Source organism: Petromyzon marinus, chromosome 29 (assembly GCF_048934315.1).
Source record: "Petromyzon marinus isolate PM22_M1 ecotype Great Lakes invasive population chromosome 29, UKy_Petmar_22M1.pri1.0, whole genome shotgun sequence".
Classification (NCBI taxonomy): Eukaryota; Metazoa; Chordata; class Hyperoartia; order Petromyzontiformes; family Petromyzontidae; genus Petromyzon; species Petromyzon marinus.
Window position 1 is genome coordinate 2,854,527 of NC_133695.1, and position 12,346 is coordinate 2,866,872.

General features: G+C 46.5%; 1 pseudogene; it reads left to right on the forward strand.

Moving 5' to 3' along the window:
* LOC116947347 (homeobox protein Meis1-like) overlaps positions 1 to 12,346 on the forward strand; it is a 146,484-nt pseudogene that overhangs the window by 69,076 nt on the left and 65,062 nt on the right.

Sequence of the window (12,346 nt, forward strand, 5' to 3'; positions counted from 1 at the left end):
GGGGTAAACAACTTACATACTCCTAAATAAGTACACATGTGCAAATTAAAGTTCATACAGTCTCAAAACTGGAATCGTACAATATATCGTATGTCTGTTTTTGGGGGGGGGGGGGGGGGGGGGTTTGGAGGCTGCGCGCAATAAAGTGCAAGCCTTCAAAACTGCTGCTGAAACAGCAGCACAATTTGTGACCCTTGAATTTGTGTCTCTTGGTCAGCTGAAATGCTCAGCGCCTCTGGCCAGTGTCGTGCAGTCTGTACAAAGCTCTGGTGCAATGTAGTGTTGTGGCGAGTGAGGCCCTGTTTATTTAGGGTTTGAGGCCTATGCCTCTAATCCCACTAATTCCCACAGCATGTAAAGAGGCTTAAGTGGCTCAGGTCACCTGACCGCCCGCAGTGTGGCCAATATTTAGGATTTCAAAGGATACCTTTTGGTGACCTTTCTCAAATGCTGGCTTCGGCTAAAATTAGCCTCTGTGGACAACCGTAAACACACTTTGACTGTAATTTTAGACGAATCTTTCAATCCACAGTTATTGGTATGTCACAGGAGGCAAAAATAGGATGCACTGTTTGACCGCTAAATAACGTATTGGTTGCAACAAAAGGGACCCATATGTTCTTAGATCGTGAGATTATTAATTTGACTACTTATGTAACCCAAATTTACCGTAAGTACTAAAACCTCGTTTTAAAATTCCTGATACATATGTTCTTTGTATATATGCCATTGTATAAATATATCCCTGTGTGATTTTACAACAATTATTCAGCATTTCTTTTGAATTTTATTTAAACATTTCCAAGGTGCATATTGAGACCCTACCAAATATTTTTCAAATAATTATTCCGGTTGAGATGTTTATTTTTTTCTTAAAATGAAAGTGTAATTTCTTTTTATAATAGGACAAACGATTCATTTGCAACAAATAAGTACTGAATTCAATGAAGCCAAACAAAATAATAAATTAACAATCACAAATATCCCCACCATTTTCCGTGTAACACCTAGAGGGTCCTGCAAATGCGAGAAAATCAGCTTTGGTAATCATTTTCTTATTAATTCAAGCCTACTTTCATACCACTAGGGTTTTTTCAAGACCTGGATTTCAACAGCAATGGAAGTGAGCGCACAAAAATTCCTCGTTTTTTTGTGATTGGCTGACTGAATGGGTCTCAACTGTTCAAGATTTGCGGAATAGCCAGGGCGAAGATACCCTGCTGGTTTCTTTCAGGCTAATGAATTTTAATGAAGTTGCCTCGTACAATTCACGCACCGTGGTCCGCTAAAAAAAAAGGGTGCCAAGGCACATGAGATCACGCAGTTCTCACACTCTGGCCAATTGACAAGCCACTTTAGCAATTAGGCCAATTAGACATGACATGGTAGTGTTGTGTGTCAGTGGTGCGAAGCCTCTTGCAGGTGAATTGTAGAAAATGTTATTTCGTGATTTGCTTGCTGCGAAAACAGAAAAAAAAATCTAAATAATTTTCTCGTGTCCAAAACAGATCAGAAGTCGTAATATTCCGTGTACGCGCCGGAGATTAATCAAAGTGATTGGCCCGTTGCACTCTGCCGTGAATCACCCATGTGCAGACACACGCTTGATAAATGAAACGTGACAAATTGCCGGGCATCGTACGACCAGTGGTACGACGGGCTATGAAACGGGTGGGTGGGGCGGGTGCTGCAAGACCGTGCACTTGAGAGATGCAAAGCGGCCGATAAATTATTATTGGCCAACTTAACCACCGGTTTTGAAATCTTACGCCTGAGCTCACATGCATTATGATACATACCAGGCTATCGATGACCACTATTGGATTTCAAAATGCTGTAATCCGTTAATTTTTCAGCCACTATTGATTGATCGACAACATTACAATGATTGATAATTTTACAAATAAGCATTTATTCCCTCGGGTTAAAATGTAATCGTAACTCTAACAAGGTAAAGAGTAATGAATTGCCTTCGTCAGAAATGGTGATTTATTCAGCCGTCAAACTAAAGTAACGACATCGCTTAAGTCTAATATACATGGAAATTATAATTCAGCATGAGAAGAAGGAGAAAAAAAGCTCAACGTAGTCAAATATTAAAATGAATAAAAACAGTTTGGAATTATTTTTGAATGGGTGGTGGCAATTCACTCAGTTCACAGGCAGTTCTCTCCCACTGTCACAAAGAGAGCTTTGAGTTTCTTTTTTTCTCTCTCTCTCTTTTACGACCGGCGCGACAATAACTCCGCTACTTGTTTAGTTTTAAAGAGGACTCCTTGTTCTCTTACTTTCAGCTGCCTCGTTTCATCAAAACAATATTATTTCAAAGGTCAGCGTGCAGTTCACGTTTTGTTTGTACATTTTGCACTTGCCAATGCACGGTTATGAGAAGCCGAAAGCGAATTCACCCAATTAGGTGGCTGCATTTAATTGGTTGCCGCTTGTGCGATTAATCAGTTATATTTTTCCGGATATCTCTTTTCCGAACGTCTGTATACGCAAAGCTGTGTGATGAAGGCCTCCCCACGCCGTTGGAGTCATATCGGTGAAGGAGAGGAACATAGATGTAGGAGCATGGAAGTAAGGTAGAATAATGGTTTTTACTCTTCTTTACAACATAATTTATCATTTATCTTGCAGTGTAGTGTAGTGTATGATGCCACGATAATGAATCATAAAATCATTTTAGTTAAAACACTTTTACTTTGACTCTTGCTTCAAAGAAACCTTCCCGTTGGGTTTGAGGGAGAGCTCCTTAGGCTGCTTCTCCGAACGATGTATATGCGCAACCCTGTTGTTAATTCACTGCCAAATGAAGGCCACTCCTTGCCTGTGCGGGTCGTGGGGGGATATTTGACCACACTTCACTAGGCTGATCAGTGCGGCTTTGGGAAGGTGGGAGGCATAGACGCGGAAGCATAGAAGTATTGTACAACATTGGATTTTGTTGCCTATGACAGCCTAGCACACCAATTGATGACATCGTCCAGGCTCAGCCCAACTTAGCTTCCATGGTCTGCTGGTATCCAGCACATACCGGGTGATTTCGACGCTACTCATCATAATAACAATACAGTATACACGATGCGGGAGAGATGGAGGTTTCTCTTGTGTGTCATCACGTGTCCCCAGTGTGCGTGTGTAAGCGTGGTAGTGTCGCGGCTAGCGCACTGCGCTACGAACCCGATGACCCGAGTTCGATTCCCGCTCACGGACAGCACCAGTGACAATTGAACCGATGCTGCGCCTCCCCTAGGTAGACTCAGACTCAAATCACTACTTGGTGCGGTGTGTAAACATCGCCACTAGGGAGACAAAGGCTTCCCTGGCGTTGTGTTGGCCACCCAACCCCGCGTATGCCGTGCAGGCCTTCATAGGTGCTCGCTAACAGCACTTGCCCCACCAACAGTCTGTTCGGGCTATACTGGGGGATCTTTGTCTTTGTGCATATGCACACGTGCTTATGTGGTCCATGTGAGAGAGAGTGCACAATCGCTGGAGGACGCGATTCGCCGGTGCTTAATTTCAGCCGCGTCTGTGGATCGGCGAGCCGGAAAATTCCTCCGTCGCCACCACACCACATCCGGCAAACCTCTCGCTTTGGCCGTGGCTACTACGTGGCACGTGCCGACTCTCAGAGCGACCTGAACACATTCAGTGTGAAATGAAGCCCCGTGCTTTGCCCAATATGGGGACGTGGGCGCGGGGTGCAATTCTAACCCCGCCCCCCATCCCAACCCTCTTCCCCCAATGCAGCCTCGTCCCTATCCCTCACTCCCACCCATGGCTGCGAGGGCCCCTCTCCTCCACCTCTTCCTAATTGCCTCTCTGAGCCCACCGGTGGCGTGGCAGCGTGGCACGGCCGGCGACGTCTCGTCGCGTTAACCCCCCCAAGCTCCCGAGACGGCGGCCCTCACTGACTGGCGCAGCGACTTTAATTGCGGCGTGACAAATGCGCACTCGTTTCTCCTGCCGGAGCGTCGCGCGGCTCCGCTTGTTGCCATGCTACGCGCTTGCCAGGTGCCTATGTGGTTATTGGCAGTTGCCTATCCACTGCACCACCGCTATTATACAGGGTGCTTCAAAAAAATGTGAACACTTCCGGGAATTTGCAACAATGCCATGGGGACATGTGCTGCGTCCGGGCACTGGGAGACTACCTGGAGAAGATTCCAGGCACGTGTTGGCAGTGATGGCGAACAAGTGAAGACTCTTTTGACTTTTTGAAGCTATTAACATACATTTGTTATCATGTTACAGTGTATTACTCGTTCTTTTTTTCCATGTCGAATGGCGGTTGTTATATCTTCATTCAAATCGGGCACAAGTTTTTGATGTGGTGCGTGTTACTTTTCAGAGCGTCTTATCATCTGTGGGGAACACGTTATATATGTATGTATAAATAGGTCAAGGTGCAGCCCCGCAATTGCCTCATCACGCCACTCCTGGCAGAGGGAGACTCCACTTCGAGGGAGCTCTCGAGTGAACCTCGCCTGGGAGGGCATTCGTGGCCTTACTCTTCCGCACGGGCCAGACGTCCTGGAGTCGGAACGCTAACGCGTAGTATTTACAAACGCGCGCGCGCGCACAGAATGTGAGTTTTGTTACGAAAAGCTCGGCGCGTTATGCAAAGCTCCGCGGCACTGCCCTGTGCAGGCTGGGGCGCAGCGCCGGCAGACGGGGATCACCGTGCGTCGCGTTCCGGGTGTGCGCTCGCTCACTTGCTCGCTCGCGAGCGTCGGTGAGCATTGGCGGAGGGAGAACGAGGAGCCGCACACCCCAAGCATCAAGTCCGTGTCACCCACCCCCACTGGTTGCTAAGTAGCCGTCAGAAGCCATTATCAGGCGGCGAAAGTTGCCCCGAGGCTGGAAAAATCTGTACTGGTCCAAGTGGAAGAGAAAAAGGAACCAAAAAAACCCTGCTTAACCCCTTTGCGCACTCCATTGTACAATGCCCTTTTAATACCATGATGCTATTATGGTCAAACCCTAACGCATCGCTCGCATGTGGCACACGTTATGAAAACGTGTGGCGGCGGAAATGTGTCCGTGGCAGCTGTTGCATACAACTGTTATGCTACGAGAGCACTTTTTTATAATAATAATGCTGATGTGAAGGCCGGGTCGGTCGCTAAGCCATTCCAATTCTAGTAGGATGGTGTTTCGGTGGAATTGTATTTCCTTTGTTAGTAACCAAAATAAAAAAATGCGTTATCCATAAATATGCAAAAAAGAAACATTCCCTATCCATATTTTTGAGCTTGTTAGTGGAAAGACATTTTGACATTGTCGAAATTTTTAACACCTTCCGAGAGTCCATCCATCAAAGAGATGGAGCGACTAAATCAGCTCGTGTGCCGGGTGCACAGTGGATTGTTGCATTCCACACAACCTAGTGAGCAGTGGATTGATCATGGCTGATGAAGCTGATGGATATGTTATCCCGAGTAAAGAAAAAATGTAATCGGAAAGGCATGCCTTTTTTGCGATGAATTGCATTGCATTTAGCCACCATCTAGCGGCCGTGTGTTTTCACTATTGATGTGAGCGCTAACGTGACCGCTGGATTTGCTACCGGGAGTGCGGATGCGTGAGGGTTTTGTGTGAAGTGGTCAGATCTAACGCAGTGTCAGTGGTATTTAAGTAATCAATCGCATCCTGAGATAAGTATGGTTCTGCTGGGAGAGGAGAAATGTCAATAAAATTTAGAGTGGCGGTTGTGTCTGGGGGTTGTCTTCAATTTGAAATGAACTCCAACCAATAACACATGAACATGCCCCGATCCACATCAATATTTGAAGAAAGTTGGGAAACACTCATAAAATTATTTACCTGCCCTGTGCAATATATGCCATGCACTGCCATACTACGGTAACCATTGGAATTGAAGATAAAAAAGCAACCCACTCGTCTCTAACTATACATGAAACAATAAATAAATAAAAAGTTAAATATAAAAAAATTGCCAAAATGTGGCACATGATACAGTGTATATCTCCACATAAAATAACATTTTCGAGGTTGCAATGTTAATTAAGGCTTAGGTCTATCTGTTTACATGAGGACTGTCAATGGCCAAATAAACACAATTTGCATACATTGACAAATCATTGTCGTCATCATCGTCAGCCGTGATCAATCCACTGCTTGATGAAGGCCTCCCATCTCCAAGGGTCCTGGGACGTGACAGTCTACCGAAGGACCTGCACACCAGCTGATTTAACTGCCACCGGTGATGACTGTCGGTAAACGCGCGGCTATTACATCATTAATAAAGGTGACGTGCGGGGTTAGATCCCTCGACTTTGCATTCCCGAACGTGCACTTAGAAAGTTTGGCATTTTTTTGGAGGTGGGAGGGGAGGAAGAAATTCGAGTTTACCCGCGATTGAGAGGCTGTGATGCACGCGTGATGTGTGTGTGTGTGCGCTTCGAAAGTATTACCCGAGTGCGCTTGTGTGGAGAGTATTTAAAATACGGATTTATAGATTCTAATCCAAAAATTGGGGCGTTGGAGAACACTTGCATGAGTCTCTCGACTCTACTGATAATTATGCTTGGTCGTGTCAGGGTTGAAGATTGGAGTTCGAGACGTGGTTTGGTGCTCTATGCCTTTGCTCGTCTGGAGCAGCAGTAGATGCCCTCAACATGACGCGTTTGCAATGCTTCACTGGTGGGGAGCGGGGGGGCAGTGCCATCGAGCAGTGATTACTGCATTTCGCTACGAAGTCGGCCCTCACCTGGGTTTGATCTCAAGCCATGGCTAACATCAACTATGCCCTCACACACTAGTTTTTGTTTGTTTGTTCTAGCATCGGTTAATTTTAAAGGACAAGACCACTTTTTTTCCTACGGTATTTTTTTATTCTGGATGACTCGTTCTACATAGGTGTCTTGCTACTCGGCAGCATTGCGGTGCACAATCTCTGCAGCGGTTGAAATACATGTTTTAAGACGCCTTACCGACAACATATTGTAGGTAATTATGCAATGTGGTTTTGCACATATACATATATACGACGCATTAACAGTACCTTGTACAGCAATGATTATTACAACTATTTGTCAGCTGCCTGTTTAGTAATTCAGTAATTGCCACAACATAGGGGCGAGGTGCACCGTCGGCAATCGGAGCACTGCCCTTGAGCGCACTGCTGCTCGTGGTGCTGCTCGTGGTGCTGCTCAGAGTGGTTCGTGAGCCTTTATGGTTTAGCGGTCTATGTACTGTCTGGAGTAGGCAGCAAATGAATTAAATACCTTTCTTTTTGGCCTTTTTGTTCTTAACCAGATGTCACAGCTAAGTTAGGCGCTGTTGTTAGGAAAGGAGCCCATTTGTTCAGAGACATGGGAAGTGAGAGAATAGTCTCCTTGTCGCTTCCTCTCCTTTTTTTCTGAATTGGAATGATAGAAAACTCCACAAGCCCTTTTTTGAATTTTCCAAAGAGCTGGGAGTAACAGTGCTGTGTTAAAAAAGAAAGTACGACTCGGAAATGCAAATGTCCTGGAAGCTTTGTGTCGATGGAGGCTAATTGGCTATTCGCCTGATTACAGAGAAGAGGTTCCTTCTGAATAATTTTCGCGGCTGTCCACCGTTTGTGCGTTTTTTTTTGCAATCGTTTTTGTTGTATTGTTAATATTATTCCAACCTTGTTCTTACTCTCCAAACCTAAAATATGCATGTTTTATTGCCAGGGACATTCAAATGTAATGGATGTGGGAGAGAAGTGTTTCGTGGCTGCTTATAAAATTGACAAAAAGAACAAAATATCATTTGAAATATACGCTCTGAAGTACATATATAAAAGGCACATTTGAGTGTTGCAGCAGAACAGATGATGATGATGATGGTGATGATTTTGCTTAACTATTACCACGTTTAAGATTAATTGGCCCGCAAAATTTTAACAGCTTCAAATTGTTAATCATAGCAAATTAGCGCCAGTAAATCTCAATTAACTGTTTAACCCGCGGTACTTTTATTCCAGCCAATAATTTCGGCAGTAAAAGATGAAATAAAAACTTACAACTTCTTTAACGATATATATTTTTTTGTTAAATGTCCTTCTAACGCTTTAAAAAAAAATGATAGAAACAAAAAAATGGTTAAATAAGGTTTGTGCAAATGCGGTCGCGGTATATATATATTTTTTCCCCTCCCCTCCGCTCAGCACTCGAGCCAAGTGCACTGTTTTGGATGCATAATTCAAATGCCCTGCAGGCAATGCTTTCAAGGTCTGCCTTGCCTCGGGGAAGGAAGAGACAACAGCTGTTAAGAGGCACTGATATCGCGCTAACGCCCGGACAAATAGAGGCGACCGTCCGCTGGAACCCCGCTCATAAATTATTATCATGCACAGTCGCCCGTGCTTATATGTCGGCGGGCCGGGACCTTGCATTTTAGTTCCCCCCCCCCCCTCCCACCTTCATCTTGGTCTGTCCGTGTGCGTGCGCGTGCGTCTATCGGCCGTCTGTGTCCTGCATTCAAACTTCAGAGTGATGTCCGGATAAAGGGATCATTGAGGCCGCGCTCACCTCCTACTTACAGCCCAGAAAGCAGTGGCGGAAATTCCACATTGCTATGGCGTGGACGAGTACATCCGTAGCAAATCACCGTTGACTTCCACACAGTGTCACGCAAACTTTATCGACTGCAGAGGGATGATGGGTTTTGATTGCGAGCCGCTCGCTCTGGCGATGAGACGCCTGGCCAGATGCGTTCGTTTTTCTGTGTGTGTGTGTTTGTTGGACTTTGTAAGCATTCTGTTTCTCTTCTCGGACTGCTCAACTTTGGAATTCCTTGCCACCGTCTCTTTTCCCAAGTTCTTAGAATAGCCTTGTGCTTTACATAAGTGATGATGATGATGACGATGTCAGCACCACACACCAAATCTTACGAAAGCTAGGCATTTACCGGGCGTCTGCTACCGAGCCAACGCTCATCCTCAGCAGCTCTGTTCTATCCTCTGATGGATGAAAGCTTCTCAACATTGTCACTGTCCTCCATGGTCCAACTAAGCCACGCATCCATGTCACTCCTGCACCTGTGGTGGTCTTCCTCTGGGGCGTGTTCCCTGCTTTGGTTGAAAGTCTGTCGCCAGACTCATTCATCGCGCAGCATCCCTGGAAGGGATGATGGCCGATAATCGGCTGCATCAATTTCACACTCACAAGTTTAGTTTTGTTGTTGTTTCTGGGCTCTTAAGGCAAGCGGCGATCCACCACCTCGTATCAAGATCGGCTTCCGGAAAATTACGTCACAAAACCACTTCCAAAGATTATAAAATATACCTCATTATCCACACTATATGGGCACACCTTTTATGTGCTTGTGCGAAGAGGGCTCATCACTTGTGAATCAAACATATTTTTTTATTAATTCCCAAAGCTAGAAATTGGCCAAATTTAGTGAAATCCCCAAATATTACAGGTAAGTTGTTTTTTTGCTTGCAGTCCTCGGATTGGTAACTGGGGCAGGGGGGCCAATAGTTTCACGAGACTTGGGAACACCGTTTGATCGCGAGCAGGCTTCGCTAGGATTCAAACCTAGGCCCTGAATAGCGTGGGGGCCAGCTGAGCGCTCTCATCCCCCCCCGGCCACCCCAGCGCTCGACATTTTTTGCTCCCACTAGCGGCTGTCTCGCTCGCGCGAAGAGACAGGGGGGTGCGAGAGGGGAAGGGGGGGGTGGCAGATTCGGAGGCGACGTTTAAAGCGGATCTCTGATTTCACATCACGGGTCGCATTTTTTTTTTTGGGGGGGGGGGGAAATTTCACCAGGAGGTTGAAACCGCGTCGTCACACGTGGGATTTGCGCTACGGAGGCATAAACATGCGCGCTCTTAATTCGCGGTGTCTAAACACGGAGACTCCGGTCGAATTAGCGCACGCCAAAGCACACATTTCCCAGCATGATCACCGTAATGCTTTCTGCCATGCATGCACAAACCACCACCCCCCCCGCCTGCCCCAGCACAGCCACATAAATGTTATAGCCTTTAAATGAAAGCTGTATGTAAATTGCAGTGATACACGGCGCATTCATATTAGCTCTGTGTTTTTTTTTTGCGTAGAAACTGTTTTCCCGTTGCTTAATTTCTCACTTGCATTCCCTAGCACTGTCTCTATGCAGCAGCTCACACTGTGCTACGGTATGCGCTTGATAGTTATATGAATGTAATATACAACAAGCGTTTTGCTGGGTAAAGGCCTCTCCATGCTTTCTCGGTCATGGGGGGTTGCTTGACCATACTTCACCACGATGGTCAGTTCTGATTGCTGAAATGCGATGGGGGTGGGGGGGTAATGGCCCAGAACTGGTTTAGATATCAACTGGCATTGATGTTAGCCATGGCTGAGAATCGAACTCGGGTAGCTAGGATAATGCACTGACCACTGTGACGCAGCTCTCGCCCAGAGTTTATCCTGCCTAGAGAATTTGTCTCCGATGTTAGCTAGCCGTGGTCGGGCATCGAACTTCAGGTTGGCGGGTTCAGAGCGCGGTGCGCTAACTACTGCGCCGCCGTTCTGCCTTGATATTTATATATTTTTATATATATACACACACGTTTAATTTGTTCCCAGGCAGTGTGCGGCACGAGTCGTTTTTCTGCGCGGAAATCAATGCGAAACAATTGACATGTTCCTGAAACTTATCGAGCTGCCCTTTCACAAATGTAACCCCGACCCATTTCTTTTACACATTTGGCTAGCTAATAGGTGTGCCCAATTCAGATGACACAAGCAGTATGGCTCTGTTGTGGCCACTCCAGACCACTAACGTGATTCCCAGCCCCGGCTCCCTCGAGTTTTTTTTTGTTAGCGTTGTCACCGTAAACTCTGACCCCCCCCTACCCCCCCCCCCCCAAGATGCACATTGCATGGAGTTATTGGCAACACTTTAACGCAGCCATCTATCTTGGCACGAGCGACGTTCTAACCGAGGTTAGCATGAATGGGGGGAGGGGCGATCTTTGTGGTGAAGGAGCTGAAATTGTACCCTGCTTGCAAAACTCGAGCATGTTGTTGGTAGGTGCATTGAGAGCACATTTTTTATATATATATTTTGCTCCTGCCATTCTCAATTATACCAATGTAGCTTTGGGGTTTCCCCCCCCCCCCCATACTTTACCATCTTGTTCAGTGAAGGTTGCTGATGTGGGGGTGGGATGGGCGCGGGGGGGGTTGCAGGACCAGGTTGGGTATCACTCGCCGCTGACGTTAGCCGCGGCTGGTAACTGAACTCAGATCAGTGAGTTCAGTTACCATCGTGCAGCGTGTGTGCTAACCACTGCACCGCCGCTCCACTCCCGAATGTGTGTGTATATAGCTATATAAAATGATATATATGACCACAAATCCAAGCTCACTGATTTCTAGCAGTACACCCAGGCAGCGATGCAGCATTTATTGAAAATGGTGCAAATTGAAATGTATTGATTCTTGGAGCAACAGTTTACTCATTGTACCGGTTCTCAGTAGGTACAAATATTTTGCGCTGCTCTGTATGAGAGAAAATGCTTTAAGATAAAATAAATGAACACTTTTTTTTCATGACTCGCCGCAGTTTGTTCCGCAATAGCTCATCGTCCCTGCCTTTGGTTCCAGACGATGCCAGTTCCAATCCACGTTAAGGGGTCTGAACAAAGCCCTGCAGGGAAGCTTTCAGATAAGGTCACTGTCTGTCGACTGCATGACCGTGGGGATGGATCGGTGGCGCAGCGGTTAGCGCACTGGGCTATGAAGCCGACCTGGACCTCCTCCTCCCTCACCAAGCCGGATGGTGAAGTATGGTCAGGCAGCTCCCGTGACCGATGCTGCGTCGGTAGAGGCCTTTGCCCAGGCGTGGCATTGGCAAAAAATCCATGCGTTGTTATTTTTATGTTGTGATGCTTAAAAAAAAAAATGTGTGTGTAAGAGTATGCGGAGCAGCTTCCAAGACTAAACTTCACTCTGTCCTGTGCTGCGTGCTTCCGCAGGGGACGGGATGGACAACAGTGTAGCCTCCGAGGGCACGGGAGACGATGACGATCCGGACAAGGACAAAAAGAGGCAGAAAAAACGTGGAATCTTCCCCAAAGTTGCGACCAACATCATGCGCGCCTGGCTGTTCCAGCATCTGTCGGTAGGCAAAATGCTCCTTCGCTGCTGTCACCTCCTACCCATCGTGATTGCGTTGTTACCGTTCTGTTTGTTTTGTGTCTTTTTCCCCGATGTCATCCCAAATATGCTCTTTGCGTCGTGATGTGCGGGGGCGTCCATTCGGCGATCTAAACGCCCCCATGTTAAGAGTGTGATCCGTGGAAGCACATGTCACCAAACTACTTCTGAGATCGCTTCAAGTGAAGACATA